We start from the raw sequence: 18,266 nt of genomic DNA on the forward strand, positions 1-18,266 counted from the left end.
GAATAATCACTCAAATCATTTTAATTTTATCCTTGAATAATCACAAATTAATCAATATAATTTATATCATTAACATCACATCAGATGATATAGAGTAATACAATATGTGAAAGCATCCCTGATGAAATAGGTAAGATGTAATTTTGAAATACATAATGTTATAAGAAGGCCAACATTTTCCTATGTCTTTCATTTTTCATTATCAGATACATCATGATAATATTAGAAAGCTAAATATATGTCTTAAAGAAGAACATTTAAATTGAAATATGCCTCCAATATTGGAGAAAGGTCAGGCAATTAAAACACTTATTGTTTTTTCTTTTGCCATAATTTCGTGTTTTTCTTGGACCTCCGAAAATTATAAGAAGATTTTCGCATTATCTCAATCTCATTATTCTATCTAGTGTCAAAATAGAAAACATCTGAAATCCAAATATAATCACTACAAGTTTATGAGGTCAAGCTGAAAATTATTAGTAGGCGTATATAAAGAAATTAGTTATGAAATACTTCTGCCATGGACAAATGAAAAAGGGTGGAAATAAGAAATATGGTGATTTGATTTAAAGGGAAATACCATTTTGCAGCTTTATTCTTTTTATTCACAAAGATTTGTGAATTTTTTGTATTCATAGGTTTGTATTCACAAACCTAAATTTAAAGTGACAGAAAAGTTTTATCTAAAAAATAATTAAAAAAAAATACTTCGTCCTCCCTTATTTCTACAGGAGTTCAATAGGGAAAATCTCTGAGAAATGAGACAAACTATTCCCAGCCATTTTTGTCAAGCTAATAGTGGTCATGAATAGACTTCTCAGAGGGAATCAGGACTGCAGCCAAATAGAATGAAAACAGAACTGGCCCAGGTGTCGTGTCTACATCTGCCCTCATTAGAATTGGCCAAGGGACAAAACCTCTGATACTGACTTATTCTGGTAATTTATGCTGATTGATTTAGAAATGTAAATAAATTGAGCTCCCCAAAGTTTAAGACTGTGAACTACATAAGCAATTAACTCATGCAAAAAAGCAGTACTTATGAAGTTGTCCTTAAATGAATCACTTCATGAATAAAACTGATTTTGTAAACTCATTTAAAAAAGTATTAATTATATCCTCCATAGAATTCTACTCTGGCTCTTCACATAGAGTGGAGGTGAACAGAGTCCTTGAGGTTATTCACATGTCGTGCAAACTCTGGATATTTCTGCCATTCTGGAAAGATTTGAACAGAGTGCCTGCAACAGAGTGCATATGCTTGACATGGATCTGCCTACCTAATTACAGAGAGGGATATCACTAGTAGTTTGGTATTTGTAGATAAATTATTTGCCAAGGCATAAAGTGAATCAAAGAAGTAAAAACAAAAGAAAAGTGGCAGTAGGATTTTTAATTCTTTCTTCGTCTGCACATAAGGAAGAGGGAAAGTCTTCTAAGAAACCCTGTTTCTAGATAATCTATAATTTACCTATTAGTACTTTAAAAGTAAGATCTTTGTCTACTGACCAAATAGACCTGTCACTGGAGGAAATGGATCATATCAGACTTGACATTGGCACAGCAATGAAACCAGGAAAGAAAAAGGAAAATTTGCTACTGAATGGGAGGATGACTCATAGTTCTTTGAAGAGAGGAAAATACTGGAGTTGGTGGATCAAATACCATAGCACCTACACCTCATAGCATCTGCAAGAGACTTTCCCCAGTCTTCCTTAAAGATATGATGTTCTACTGTGATTTTCTCTAATTTACCTTGCATATATGTTGTTTGTACATAATTGTTTGTATATTGTCTCCCCTATTAGTCAGATCTTTGAAAGTAAAACATGGTTTGTCTTTCTTTATATTCTCCAACACAATAGTTGCTTAATTTGTTTAATTGACATGTTCAACATTATTAATCCGTAGTCCTCTGCCTCTCCAAGGAAAGAAGAATGTAATTCTTTTCTCTGGGAAGGAAGGGAATAAACAAGCAATTATTAAAAGCTTACTATATGTCAGGTTCTGTGTTAAAACCTTTACAAATATTATTTCTTTTAATATTAGAAAACAACCCTGTAAAGTAGGTGCTATTATTAATCTATAATTAAGGAAACTGTAACACAGAGAAATTAAGTGACTTGCCTAGTGTCACATAGATAGTAACTGTCTGAGACCAGATTTGAACTCAGGTTTTCCTGAGTACAGTTCCAATACTCTACTTAGTACACTTCCAGATAGCTCATATTTAGGGACACGATTGGTCACGGTAACAGTTTTCAATTTGATTTCTCTGTTCCCTTTTCCCCTTTTTTATAATTGTTGAATGTATCTTCTTTCTAAATATTAAAGAATAGATATGCACATCAATTGTATATTGGGACAGACAGGTAGCATACAGAGGTTGAATTATTTGCCTAGTGTCTCACAACTAGTGTGTGGCAGATATGGGGCTTGAGCTGCCATGCCTCCCTAGTTTGAAGGCTAGTTGTATAATATAGTATTCTATGCTACATCACAATCACCAAAAAGTATTACAAAAAAGAATTGGTTTATATTTTAACATGTAGAAAAACACTGGACGTAGCTATGAGAGATCTATTCAAATTACATGTCTGTACATAAACTATTTGTTCAACAAAAGACTGTAATCAATATTGTGTTAGAAGAATGAATAATAATTAAAAAAGAATATAGCCTATAATTCTTATAATTCCTATCTCACTATATAATCAATGTCTTAACAACCAAAGATGTGAAATGGTTAAAGGATCAGATATCAATACAGACTGTCATTATTTTCTAAAGGTGCCCAGCCAATGTAAATAAAAAACTTCAACAAAGAGACCAAAACAGCCACGAAATCTCCCCACTTTGGTTTTTGTGCTCAGCAGGAGGATAAGGCAGCCAAGTTCAATATGAATTTAGAATAAAGACACATCCATTCAATCTTACAGATGAAGGTTATATAAGATACTGATGTGTATTACCTCAATGAAGTTAGACGCAGTAAGGGAGAAATAATTTTAGAGAAAAGTCTCACAACTGCAGTAAACCTGCATTGGCTTCCTGAAAGCTTTTAAAGGTAAAACTGGAAGGAAGAAAATGAATGGTGAGGGTGGGGCAAGGGGAAATGGAAGACACACAAAGATTTCTGTTACAAACCCTCTTCTTTCTCAATGAGAATGGATTAATTCCTTTTATGTACTAACATCATAATTCCTGGTATGCTGAATGAAGAAGTATAAATGTAGCAAGAAAAATAAAGATGGGAAGGAAAAATTGGATGGAACAAGTACAAAAAGGGTTCTGAATAAATAACCCATATAGAAGCTTCATTAGGACTTCATATACTCTGAATTGATATTTGAATGGATGTTGAATTGGACCATGAATTATGGGAGAGGTAAGCAAGATGAATTTATCACCTTTGGGGAATTTTTCATTTCAGTGTTTTAAATAGTTCCAAGTTTTTTTTCCCCTAAAACACAGGTAAATGTAGGTTGGCAGTCCCTACAGAGAATAGGACTTTGAGCAGGAGAGAATTGGCTTTTTGATATTCTACTTTGAACTGATCCCCAAATCCGTACCCCATGCTGAGACAAGTCCCAAGTCCAGAGCTCCTGAAAGTTTTACCAGATAAGCAGCTCTGGGATGCATAAGTCAAGCATGGCTCATGTGAATTGTGTTGTGTCTGTTACACACCCATCCACCTTGATAGAAGAAATTACTGTAAGGAACTAAAAGACCCAGACTATTTCTTCCCAAGAGCTTCTGTTTCCAAAGTGACATGTACTATGTGAGGAATGCTGAGATCAAAGAGAGGTTACAGGGACAACCACAGGGTGGGTGTTTTTATTATGCCTTGTGCATTGATTTTATTGATTCTGTGCCAAGTATACAATGCTCTATGAAGTCACGCACATTTGGTCTGTGCTTGTGATTAGGGATTCTATTACACTATATGAGTAGAGCTTCCAGAAACATAAGGAAATAAAGGAGAAGGAAGAGTTTGCCTTTAGGTCTGGGCTAAGGATGCTCTGATTTGGTTAATCCACAAAAATGCAGAGCCTCTAAATAGTGAGTTCCTGATGTCCCCCAGAGAGAGTCAGAGCTGAAGGATAGAAGGTCATTGGGTCTTCAAGACCTAGACAGAGCTTGCACATTCTCAGCTAAGTAGGCTTCTGTCCAGTATGAGCACTGTGACCATCACTACAGGGATAATAAATAGAAATATGTGCTAAGGATATATATTATTGAGAAGCACAGTACTTCAGGAAATCCAGTTATGCATAAGGACTCATCTTGGTCAGTGGTCACAGCATATAAGAAAGAGAAGTCTACTAGTCCTGAAGAGCTATACCCACTCCTTGGTGTTAACAAAAAAACATTCCTAGTCTCATCAATATGGATCTTCGTGCCTAAAATAGCCAATGAGCTAAAGAGCAATAATCTCTTCTGTTGTTGCCTGTGTCATCATTCCAGGCCTTGTTGACCATGAACATGCATTGAGTCATTACTCTTTAATGTCAAGGCCTGGGATGGACATGTGGAGTCTATTAGCCATAGGATCTGGTAATTAGGAGATCATTGGTAACTTTGAAGGGAGCGGTGTCCATGGAATGATAAAGTTGGAAGCTGGATTCTTAAAAAGAGACTGAGAGGAGAAGTAGAGGCACCTATTCTAGATGTGCTTTTCGAGGACTTTAGCCACAAAGGACAAAAGAGATAAAGGATGATGTTAGCAGGGATAAATGGGTCAAGTGAAGGGCTTTGTCTTTGTTTCTTATTTTTGAGGATAGGAGAGACATGGAGCTGTTTGTAGATAGTAAGGAAGGCACCAGTAGACAATGAGACGTTGAAAGTACTTTCTTTCTCTCCTGTGGCACTACTACCTATCTGGTGTGGGTCCTTATCACCTCACACGTAGACTATTGCAATAGCCTCCTGGTGGGTCTGCCTGCCTCAAGTCTCTCCCCACTCCAATCCGTCTTCCATTCAGCCACCAAAGTGATTTTCCTAAAGCATGGGTCAAATTATGTCACCCCACCTCCTCCAGGAGCAAATACAAAATCTTTCATCTGGCATGCAAAGACCTTCACAACTTGGCCCACTCCTACCTTTTCTGTGTTCTTACACCTTCCTCCCTGCAATGCACTCTTCAGTCCAGTAATACTGGCTTCCTTGCTCTTCTGGGAATAAGGCACTGTATATCTTGACTCTAGGCATTTTTATGGTTGTCCCTCATGCTTAGTACATTCTCCCTCCTCACCTTTGCTTAATGGCTTCCTCTAAGACCCCAACTAAAATCCTTTTTTTTTTTTAAAAAAAAAAGAAGTCTTTTCTAGCCACTCTTAATCCTAATGTTTTCTGACTCAATTATTTTCTACTTATTCTGTAGATAGCTTGTTTGTACCTATCTGCACATTGTCCCCTCTGTTAGACTGTGAGCTCCTGGGTTTCAGAGATTTTTTTTGTTTCTTTTTGTATCTCCAGCACTTAGAACAGCTGTAAGGTTAATTTGGAATAAGATATTCCCCGCTCATCAATAGGCCTCATGTGGAGGCCCATTAAGGGAAGCTTGCTTGCTTGCTTGCTTGCTTGTAGGAAGGCTTACACACCTTTTGCTAATTTCTAATTAGGCACTGAGCCAAAAGAGTATATATTCTGAGAGGTGAGTTTTTGCTTTGGGGATTTGCTTATGAGAAAGTTGTTGTGATTCCCTGGTTGAGACTCTGAGTGGCCTTTGTTCAGAGCTCTCCGACTCCTCATTGGCAAAGGTTCTCTCAATTCGGTGGTGGATGCAAAGCTTTGATTCAGGTAGTAGAGCCCTGTCTGTTGGTCTTTATTTCTCTTTTCTGTATTTCCTGTGTTTGTATTTTATGTGATTAAAAAAGAAAGATTGTTGACCCTTGAAATAGCTATCTTTCCTTTGTAAAGCAGATAAAAGAACCCGCACTCGCAGCCATCCTGGGTGTGCCAGTGTGGTTGTCGTTACAACATCACCTGACATAGTAGATGTCTAATTGTTTCAACAATCCAGCTAGCAGCTGCTGTGGTGGTGAACGACCAACACAAACCCAACAACAAGAATGCTGCTAGCACAGATTCTCTTGATCTGCTTTACTAAGGAAAGCAACGTTAAGGGGTTGACAAGATTATTTCAATCCAACATACAAATATCATTCACTTAGTTCAGGGGAAAAAGCCAGTACCCCAAACCTCAGAGCAAATGAACACAAATTACAAAGATACATCATAAACAGATCAAATACGATTCATAGTTACCAAGAAACCATCAACATCTGGGTGATCAGGGAGGCTGTTAGAGTGGCCGCCCAGAGTCTCACACCAACACTCCTCCAGGAGTGAGAGCCTCAAAGGAGAATGACAACCTCTGGGTTTATATATCTTGTTCAGGATCAAAGGTGAGTCACACCTGCCACTTACCCACATGACCTAAAAGCGTCACAAAAATGCAATTTAAACCCACGTGGTCTAAAAGTCTCTGGTATCACAAACATGTCACTCAAACCCATGTAAACTAGGCTTTCCCTTGAGGCAAGGAGGTCATTAAAGACTCCTAATTTAATCAAAGAAACAAAGGCCAAACTCTTCAGAGGCACTTGATTGAATAAGTGCTAAAAACCCACCTTAATTACCAATACACTACTACATGCTTATTTACTGACTGACTGATCTTTTTTTATTCTATCAGTACTTTTATTTACTTAGGAGTAAGCTATGACAGTCAGTTATGACATATGAGCCATTGTGTCTCCTACCCCAAGGTGAGAATATATCTAGAGTACTGTATTGACTTTCTGGTGTCAGATTTCAGGAAGGTCCCTGACCAACTGGAGAACATCCTAGGGAGCATGACCAAGATAGCAAGGGATTTTAGACAATGACACCCAAGGATCAATGGAAAGAACTTAAATATTTAGTCTAGAGAAGAGAGTGATTAGGGAAAGGTCATGAACCATGTAATCAAATCTTTATAGTACAGGTATTTGGAATTCCTCCCCATCACCTTGGAGGGTAAAATTGCTGGCATTCACATGAGTGGCAGAGAGATAGGTTAGGTTCATTTTAAGGGGTAGCGTTCTTGCCATTCAAACTCTGCAAAATGAAAAGGGCAGCTGCAGGAGACAGCACATCTGTCTTCATCAAGCACCTCAAAAGTGAAGGCTGGGTGATGAGCAGATTTTATGAAGTTACTGGTGAGACTGGATAGAATATTAGAACTGCTCCAATTATGAGATTCTGTGATGAGTTTTTCAAAGCCAAGTGAGAGAATAAGCCAGATTTAAACCTCTAATGTAATTATAAAACATTGTAAAAAATAATTGTGAGAAGTAGACCTCTATGATATGGTATGGGCAAAATGGGAGATTTATTATAATAATGGCAACCAGGAGGTCAATGTTGGATGCAAATTTAGACTGAGATACATTAGCACCAAGGACTTGAATGGACGTAACAAAACAAAGAAAGGAGTAGTAGAGATGTTATCCAGGAAACATGTAGTCTGAGGAGAATACGGGTCAATAATGTGATGAAAGAAAGATGCCCCAAATATTGTGTTGTTATTCTCAAATGTAAAAAAGCCTAGAATTCTCCATGTGGTTCTGTGCATAGAGACTTTATAGAGGGTTATGATAGGATAAAGGTAAACATCAAACAGAATGTGAGAGTGTGGTTACCTTGTGATGTGAAGTATATAAAGGAGCACCCATATGAATAAAATCAGTCATTTTAAAAGACTAAATTTCATAAATAATTTGGGGGAAAAAGTTCAGGGAAAGGTGTTATATTGTTATTGCAAAGCCAAAAAAATGAAAGATTGATTGATTGACAACATTCCTTTATCAGTTAACAGAGCTCTGAGTACAATTTCTTTATCTAGTTATCTATCTATGTATGTCTGTCTCCCTATCTATTTATCTACCTATATATCCATCTATCTATTCATCTATCTTCTACCAATCTATTTATCTACCTATCTATCTCTTTATAGTGTAGGATATACAGAAATAAAGGATAGTCAGTCTAGATCTGCAGTTAGCTTTGGAGGTAGAGTACAAGCTAACCAATCTAGTATAAACCTCGGGGGAAAAAAGCAAGAGCACTTTTGCTGCAATTGTGCCACATCTAGAAACCAGGAGAGAGCACAAATAAACCTTTTTTGTGGGGTGAACATATAAGCTGATGTTATTCTGAAGTAGGAGATAATTTAAAGATGAAGTTACTTACCTCTGGGGAGAGAAGATACAGGACCTACCTCTCTTTGCCTACACATCACCAATCTGTTAAAAATAGAAAAGTAGTTTTTGACAAACAGCATTATGTTACTGAAAGACAAATGTAAGTGAAGGGAAAAAAGATAATTATAGGAAATATTTTGAAGCTCTTGCTGAAAATGGCAGAAGGAAGGAATTTGTTTGTAAGGATTTTGTTTTGCCTCCTGATTGCATGTGAGTGTGTGTGTGTGTGTGTGTGTGTGTGTGTGTGTGTGTAACATCCTTCAGCAGATGGTATTATGCTTTCTTTCTTGTTGTTCCTTTTAGCTTTATTAGAATGAACCCAGTAAATTACCACCTAAACTTCTGGCAAAGAGGGAAAGGAAGTTTAAAATGAATTCATTTTGAGAAAGATTAATATTCACTGACATTTAAAAAAGCCCAATATATTTGGAGACTAGAAGAATTAGGGGGAAAGGTTACTTCATTTACCCGAGCAAAAGAAGGAAGCTATACAGTGGAATTGTTTTTAAAAGGAAGAGAATGAAAAGAGATTATTCATGGACCTGTGAGAATAAGATATCTGACTTAGGCAATAAATGTAGGTAGAAAATGCAAAATGATATCCTACGAACTAAACATGGCATAAGATGGAATATAAGAAGCATGATTAATTGGAGGGTAAAGATCAATTGGAATTTAAAAAGACATTCCTTAATATGTCAACACAGCAAATCACTTTTCCAGGCTTACCTGAAGACTGAAAAAATCATCCCCCTCTAGAATATCTTGTGAGAAGCATGGCAAGTAGGAATAAAGGGGCTTTTAATTTGTATCTGTGCCATGGCAATTATGCTCTAGAATAAATTAATAACAGAATTGCTATGAAAAAAATTCTTCAAAGAAAGCAAGTATTGAATATTCAAGAAATTTTTAATTAAAATGTTCATTATGAGGACATGGAACTGTGTGAAATAAGATTATAATGTCTTAGAATATTTAAGCTGGAAGAGACCATACAGATCAAATATCATGGGATCACAGATTTAGAGCTGCCTTGGAGGGACCTCATCGAATTTCACCCCTTCACTTTATAGATGAGGCCTGCAAAATTTAAATGACATTCTCAACATTACCCAGGTCACTGGCAGCAGTGCCAGGCCTTCAGCTGAGATCATCTGATACTAATTTGGCCACTCTTTCCACTGTACCACACTCTTTTCATCGATAGTAAAACTGAATTCTAGAAAGGAAATGTGAGATGTCCAAAGGGATTGAATTTTCAGTCAGCACCTTACATTGAGTTTGGGTGTCTGATGGCCTAGACTATTCAGTGGCGGCTGCACTACACATTTCCTCATGAAGAAAATGAGTGATTTGTAGAGAGCAAGTGGAATTATCACAGGATGAGGATGGTGAAATTAAAATTAAAGGTGATACCAGCAAACAATAATATTCCTAAGGATTTTTGGAGAGAATTGAAGAATTATGAGTGTGTGGCTATTTATTGAAAAGGTCTTATGAAGGGGATTTCAAATCACAAACGAGAAAAAAGGTGAGAATGGGAAGACATACATGGAAAATCATAGTTTGAGGAAAAAATGAGAGAATAATGAAATCTCATGCCTCTATAATATGAAGCCTTTCTTTTCAAAAAATCAGTAGATTTTAGGCATGATAAGTACACAAAAATATCAGACAATAAAAGACTTGTTATCGATGTGGGAGTTAGCTCTGAGTCAGCTCTCTGGGTGCACTCCAACTGTGACTCATCAGGGTTAAGATCAAAATAAGTAAAATTGAAGAAAGACTAATAATGAAAAAAAGATATAATGTCCAAATGAAACAAGGTAATCCTGACATACTTAAGTAATTGAATAACTAAAATGGGAAATGGACAAGAAATGAAATCAACACGAACAATATTGAATTTATTCAAAAGTTTGCCAGTGTAAATTAATCGTCACAAAAAGAAGACAAAAAGAGGTCACCTAGCCCCGTAGACAGAAAACCTCTGATTTACTTTCCAAATGAAGAGAGATGGCTGATAACGAAAACTCCAGATTAGTGTATAAGCTCATTTGCAAATCTTTATGAAGAGGGATCATGGGCAATTATAAGCAGCAGCATCCCATAAAGAAAAACAGCAGAGGGTAAAGAAAGCTTGGCAGGAGAGCCAACTAGACAAAGTCATCCTGAGGACATTCCAGTGATTTTAACAAACCGTTTTCTACATCCAGGATAGTGAAAACTCCACACTTGTGTCCAAACATTCCATTTACTGATGGACTTTTAAAGGTTTTAGCAATAGCACTTAAGAGAAGATGATGAAACCAGCCATATTTGACCAATTATACATAGAGTAAAACCTTGCTGGAGGTCACACACTCTTGGTCAGGGAACTTATAAGCAAGATATATCTAACAGAGAAAAGGAGTTCCATGGTGTTGAGGAAAATAAACACCAGTGATATCAATAACTACTGACATGTGTGTCTGCTTTATAATTCATACAAAATCTTTTGAATCATCTGTATTCAAAACCACGGCATTCTCAAAGAAAGTATTAGAAAACAAGCAGATTTTCACAAATTATCTTCAATAATGGACCACATCTTCCCAGTTTTCACAATTAGAAGTAAAGAAGAAAATACCCTCTTGTGTTCATTGCTTGTTGATTAGAAAAATAATAACATTTGATTATGCAGAATATAATGCTGCTTTATAGTCTCTTTTATAACCAGGTGACTCGCATACATATATCAATTTTTTTAAAGATATAACAATGGAAGTAGCCTTATTCAATGACCTTATGATGACAGGTGAGAAATAAATCAGGGAGCTGCATGTTCTTTATGGGTATTTGATGTTTTGATGGAGATAATGGAGTGAAGAATAGAAGTAAAAGAGTAATTTCTTGTGCATAATTGAAGCACCTAAGCTATCCCCCTTTGTGGATCATATTGAACAAATTACATTAAAGCTTTTGAATATTGTAGAGTTTCTTGGAAGAGATCTGCAGTCAATCAAAGGAGTTTGTTATGTCCGTGTACGTAGGAAAGACCAGTGGAAGAATATAACAATTCTAATAGCTAGTGTTTACATACGGTATATTACTTTATAAATGTTTTCTCATTTTATCTTCACAAGAACCTGGGGAGTTAGGTGCTGTAATTACCCCCATTTTACTGAAGTAGATAGAGGTTTACATAGACAGGGTGACCTAAGTAGTAAATATCTGAGGCAGGATTTGAACTCATGTCTTATAGATAAAGAATATCTGTTGCCTATATTTTATATACATTTTTTCCTAGATTTTTCTAGGCATGCCATTTGTGCTCATCTCCTATCCTGCACTCCATCCTCAAATTAGCTCTCCTCATAAGAATGGAGTCTCCTTGCACTTTGATAGGCCAGCTTTGGCCTTATCTTGCTCTGTTCCCAGCTTCCACCATACTTCTAAGACATTCTCTGCCATACCACCATGTAACACCCCCCTTCCCAGTCCCTCTTTGTTTTTCCCCATCCATGTAACTTCCTTGAAGTCAAGGACTGTCTTACTAGCTTTCATTTGTATCACAATTGCTTAATGCAGTGTCTGACACAGCACTATCTATCTATCTACCTACCTATCCATCCATCATCTGTCTATCTATCTATCTATCTCTCTAGACCCTATAGCTCTATTTACCTACCTACCTATCTATACCCTATAGAGCTTGTCCAACATCATGGATATCTGGGACAGTAAAGAGGCACAGTGAGCTGGGCCCACAAATGAAAGCAGAAGGACAGTAGGATGAATTGCTTTGGGGAAACTGTAAAGCTCTTTACTGACTAAGCTTCCCAGGAAAATAAATATTTATATTTAAGAGACTTTCATTTATTAATGTTGCTATACAGTGGTGAGATTTGAATCAGCCCTGACTCCAAAGAACTAAAGCTGAATATCGCACAGAGGATGATGTAATGATGATGCATTTTTAGGAGTCGGCCTCCCACCATCACTCTGTTACTTCACGTTTGGTGTTACAATGGAAGAAGGTACTCTTAGGTCATTGGACAGTTAACAAAAGGAGATTTAATTAGCTCTAATATGACGAGAATAGTTAAAGAGGATAAAGTGGTACTTAGCTTCTATTGAAAAACTCCACTTTGGCTCCATATGAAAATGGGTCTAGTCATCAAAACAGGTAACTCCAGTGGTCCTCATGCCTACACCAAGGACAGAAAGGGCCCTGAATCTTTGGATGGTTAATCTTCTGCTACTGGATGACCAGGAAGCCATCCACCCAGGCACAGGCCGCCTTAGGTACCTCAAAAGGAGACACAGCTTGAGCCTTGCAACACCCCAGGACCATTGTTTCCTGGTTTTGTCACTTTTTACTAACTCGTGTTGGAGGTAGAGGGTCTTGTAAATATTGATCTTATCACATGCATAGTAGATATGAGCAGTCTGTAAAAGGGACAAAAGGTGGCATTGAGCAATTCTATGAGAAAGAGAAAGGATAGCTTTCTTGAATAATTACTTTGTATTTACTTATCTAAGTAATTATTCACTGAAAGCTTGAAGGCAGGGATTCAGATCTTTTATTTTCATCTCCAGTATAAAGCACAATCCTGGAAAAGAATAGACTGTTAAAAATTTTTGTTGATTGAATACTTTTTTGAAGGGAATGAGTTATGCATTGTAAGCCATACCTCCTCTAATTAGGCAAGGGAAGGGAGAGAATTTATATATACAGGCAGATGGAATAATAAATGAATGAAAGAAAAAAAATTAAATTCTTCCATGAGTCTGGTACTGTGCTAAGTATTAAAGAAACAAATACAAGCATACGAGGCAGTCCCTATCTACAATAATGTTCTTAGGAGAATGTGACATACAAAGGGGGAGAGGTAGCCACGGAGGAGTGTTTGAAATAGGCAAGTCAGAGAATTTGGTGGTTTGAGGCAGAGAACAAATTGTTGGCATGACTGTTCCTGGGAAGTTAGCACTATTATTCTCAGCGATAGAATTGGAGGAGGTCATGTAAATGGTGGAATTGTGTGTAGCTGGATGAAGCCTTGTGTGGTAGGCCAGGAAATGGTAAGGATAAGGTGAAATGGTTACCAGAGGTCAAATAAAGAGGTACCAGATCTTTAGCTCTGAAGTGAGGTGGATACATCATGGCATGATTACGATTGCAATGCAGGATATTTCTCGTCAGGATTCCTTATAGAAAGTCAAGTAAGACCCATGCATCTGGAGCTTTATTTTTGGTTGTTTTTTTTATTTTTGTTTGATAGTTTTATTGCAGTCTTTACATCCATTTCTGTGCCTAACACTGTTCACTGCCCTTCCTAGGTGCCTAATCAATATTTGTTGAATTGTATATTTGTCCCAAATGTGTCATGAAAAGCTATGGGTTTATACCAGCTAATTGGAATAATTTCCTTCCTGAATACCTATCTCTGAAAGGAAAAGGACCCATATGTACAAAAAATATTTATAGCAGCTCCATTTGTGGTGGCAAAGAATTGGAAAGTGAGGGGATGAAAATCACTCGGTCATTAGCTGAACAATTTGTCATATGAATGTGATGGAATAATATCGTGCTATAAGAAATGATGAGCAGCACGGTTTCAAAAAAACCTGGGAAGACTTATATGAACTGATACAAAATGAAGTGGGCAGAACCAAAAGAACATTGTACACAATAAAAGTAATATCCCAATGATAATCAATAGTGAAAGACTTTGTTACTCTGATAAATACAATGATCTACAACAAAAGGATTCATGGTGGCAAATGCCATCCACTTTCAGAGAGAGAGAACTGATGTATTCCAAGTACATAGTGAAGCACATTTTTTTCACTTTCTTAATTTTCTTGAATTTTTTTTACAACATGGCTAATATGAAAATGTTTTGCATGACTTAAAATGTATAATAAGTATCATATTGTCTCCCTCCTCAAGGAGGGTAAAGCATGGAAGGAGACAGATAATGGAACTGAAAATTAAAAAAAAAGGTGAATGTTAAAAAATAGAAATAACATCCCTTGATATATTCTATTCAGAATTAGTAAACTGCAACCTGACCAAATTTTGTCATATTCTCGATTTTTTTTCAGAATTTGCAGGAGATAACCTCTACAAATGTCTTTTAAAAAAGTCCTCTGGATAATAAAATTATTTTATTGGCTTTTCTTGGAATATTTTGTGAAATCTAAACATAATGAATGATTAGTGTGTAGATATGAAAAATAATGAGAAAAAATGGTTGCTCATCTCTGGTGTATTTTTCCCCTAGTCTGTTTCTTCTCCTTAGTGCTTCTCACCATGGCTTCCACTTTTCCCTGATCTATAACTCTCTTTGATTCAGTTTCTTTCCTCCATCACCTTATAATGTTGTGTTATTAAATAAAACTATACTATTTGATAGAAGTATAATGCACAGGGAGAGATAGGCTATTAAGATAGCATAGATTATGTAATAAATGATGTGATAGTTCTACGATAGTCTGTCCTAGTCAGATTACACTTTGAGTAACATGTGCAAACCTGAGTACTAAGGACTTTGATAAACTAGTGATAGTCAAGAAAGGGTGATAATGGGCCTGCATATTATGTCATATGAGGATGTTTCACCAATTAAAAAAATTAAGATGCATGTAATAGCAATCTTCAGATATTTGAATAATTGTCATAAGGAAGAGAAATCCTTGGAGTGGGGAACCTGCAGCCTTGAGGCCACATGTGGTGCTCTAGGTCCTCAAGTGTGGCCCTGTGACTGAATCCAAACTTCACAGAACAAATCATAAAAGGATTTGTTCTGTAAAACTTGGAATCAGTCAAAAGGTCACATGTGATCTCAAGGCCACAAGTTCCCCACCCCTGGTCATTAGAATTTTTCTCTCGGCCATAAAAGGTAACAAACGTTCAGTGTTACAGGAAAGTATGTATCGGCTTGATGCAAGAATGAGGCAACCAGGTGGTGCAGTAGATACAGGACCGCATCTACAGCCAGGAAGACGTGAGTTCAAATATAGTCTCAGACACTAACCGGGTATGTGACATTGAGCAAGTCACAACCCCTGACTCAGTTTCCTTGCTTGTAAAATAGAGATAATAGCAACATCTAATTGCCAAGAACTGTTGTTAGGATCAAATGATACAATAATTGTAAAGTGCTTAGCACAGTCTGGCAGGTAGTAGATGCTACATACATTCCAGTCATTATTGTTGTTGCTGTTACTATTTGGGAACAGCTTCCTCAAATGCTGAGCCACCCAGAAGGGGACAGGGCTGCCTCAGGAGGCAGTGGAATCCCACTGATTAGAAGTCTTGAAGACAAGGCTGGGGGTGACTGCTTAGAGGGTTTTGGGTAGTATGAAATCTTGTTTAAATTCAACATCAACTAGAAAGTAACAGTGGTTTCGGGATAGCTTCCATTTCTTTATTCTTTTGGTATTTTTATTTATTTTGTTAAATATTTCCCAATTACATGGAATTTTTTTTAAAAATATATTTTTCTAATTACATATAAAAACAATTTTAACATTTGTTTTTCAGAATTCTGAATTCCAAATTCTCTCCCTCTATTCCTCCTTCCCCCTTCATTGAGAAGTCAATCAACTTGATATAGATTATTCATAAGCAGTCATGCAAAACATATTTCCATGTTAGTCATATTGTACAGGAAAATACAAAGAAAAACAAGGAAAACAAAAAAAAATTAAAAAAAAGTTTCAATCTTCAAACAGTTCTTTCTCTGGAGTAGATAGAGTTTTTAATCATAAGTCCTTCCGAATTTTCTTCGATCATTGAATTGCTGGGAATAGCTAAGTCATTCACAGTTACCACAAGTTGTTTAGTCATTCAGCAATTGATGGGCATCCCCCCAATTTCCAGTTCTTTGTCACCCAAAAAGAGCTGCTATAAATACTTTTGTGCATATAGTTCCTTTTCCTTCTTACTTTATTATGTCTTTGGGATACAAAAGTAGTGGTGGTATTTCTGGGCCAAACAGTATGCACAGTTTTATAACTCTTTGGGCACAGTTGCAAATTGCTCTGCACAATGGTTGGATCAATGAACGCCTCCACCAACAGAGCTTTAGTGTCCCAAATTTTACACATTCCCCCAACATTTATTATAACTTATGTTATGTCTCATATTAGCCAATCTAATAGGTATGAAGTAGTATCTCAGAGTTATTTTAATTTGCATTTCTCTAGTCAAAAGTGAGTTAGAGCATGTTTTCATATGACTATAGATAGCTTTGATTTCTTCATCTGAAAACTGTCTGTTCATATCCCTTGACCGTTTATAAATTGAGGAATGCTTTATATTCTTATAAATTAGACTCCATTTTTATATGTTTGAAAATGAGGCCTTTATCAGAGAAACTTGAAGTATTTTTCACAATTATAATTACTGTGTATTTCCCTCCATGTTATTTTCACCTGTTTATTTTCTCTTTCAAGTGTTTTGCCTTTAGCCACCACCTCCCCAATCTTCCTTCCCTTTTGTTAATTCCCCTGTTCTCTTTTCCCCTTTCTCTCCTGTATCCCTGTAGGATAAGTTAGATTTCTATACCCAGATGGGTACGTATGTTATTTCTTCTTTCAGCCAATTCGGATGAGAGTCAAGTATTGCCTGTCAACCTCCACCATCTTGTCCTCCACTGAAAAAACTATTTCACACCTCTGTTATGTGAGCTAATTTACTCCATTATACCTCTCCCTTCGCCTTCTCCCAGTGCCTTCCTTTTTCTCACCCCTTATTTTTTTTCTTTGTACGTCATTCTGTCATAGTCAACTCTCATCCGTGCCCTCTATGTTTACTACTTCTAACTCCTCTAATAATGATAAAGTTCTTAGGAGTTTACAAGTATCATCTTCGCATGTAGGGATAGAAATACTTAAACCTTATTGAATCCCTTATGATTCAACTTTCATGTTTACTTTTTTATGCTTCTTTTGAGGCTTGTATTTGAAAGTAGAATTTTCTTTTCAGCTCTGATCTTTTCATCAGGAAAGCTTGAAAGTCTTCTATTTCATTGAATATCCATTTTCCCCCAGAACAATTAACCTCAGTTTCACTGGGTAGGTAATTCTTGGTTGTGATCCTAGCTCTTTTGCCCTCCAGAATATCATATTCCAAGCCCTCTGTTCCTTTAATGTAGAAACTGCTAAATCTTGACTGTGACTCCATGGGATTTGAATTGTTTCTTTTTGGCTGCTTGCAATATTTTCTTCTTGATGTAGGAACTCTGGAATTTGGATGTAATATTCTATGGAGTTTTCATTTTGGGATCTTTTTCCAGGGGTGATGAGTGTATTCTTTCAATTTCTATTTTACTTTCTGATTCTAGAATATCAGGGCAGTTTTCCTTGATAATTTCTTGAAATATGATGTCTAGTATCTTTTTTTTTGATCATGGCTTTCAACTAATCCAATAAATCTTAAATTATTCCTCTTGGATCTATTTTCCAGGTCAGTTGTTTTACCAATGAGATATCTTACATTTTATTCTTTGTTTAAAAAAATTCTTTGGATTTTGATGTCTCATGGAGTCCTTAGCTTACACTTTCTCAAATCTGCTTTTTGAGGGTTTTTTCTTCAGTTAGATTTTGTACTCCCATTTTCCCCATTTGGCCAATTCTACTTTTTAAGGAGTTGCTTTCTTTAGTGAATTTTTGCACACATTTTCACATTTTTGTGCTTTCTTTACCAAGATGTTGACTCCTTTTTTTATGATTTTTCTTCAATCTTATTTATTTTCCCATTTTTTTTTTGGTATACCAATTTCATTTGATTTTTAAAAATCCTTTTTGAGTTCTTCCAGGGTTTTGTTTTGTGGTGACATCAATTCACATTTTTCTTTGAGGCTCTGCAGATAGCCATTTTGACATCGTCCCCTTTTGAGATTGTGTTTTGATTTTCTCTGTCACCATAGTAGCTTTTTTATATTCAGGTTCTTTTTTGTTGTTTGCTTATTTTCCCAATGTGTTTTTTGATTTCACTTTATATTAAAGTTGAGGTCTACAGGAGAT

The sequence above is a fragment of the Trichosurus vulpecula genome, chromosome 4, assembly GCF_011100635.1.
Source record: "Trichosurus vulpecula isolate mTriVul1 chromosome 4, mTriVul1.pri, whole genome shotgun sequence".
Lineage (NCBI taxonomy): Eukaryota > Metazoa > Chordata > Mammalia > Diprotodontia > Phalangeridae > Trichosurus > Trichosurus vulpecula.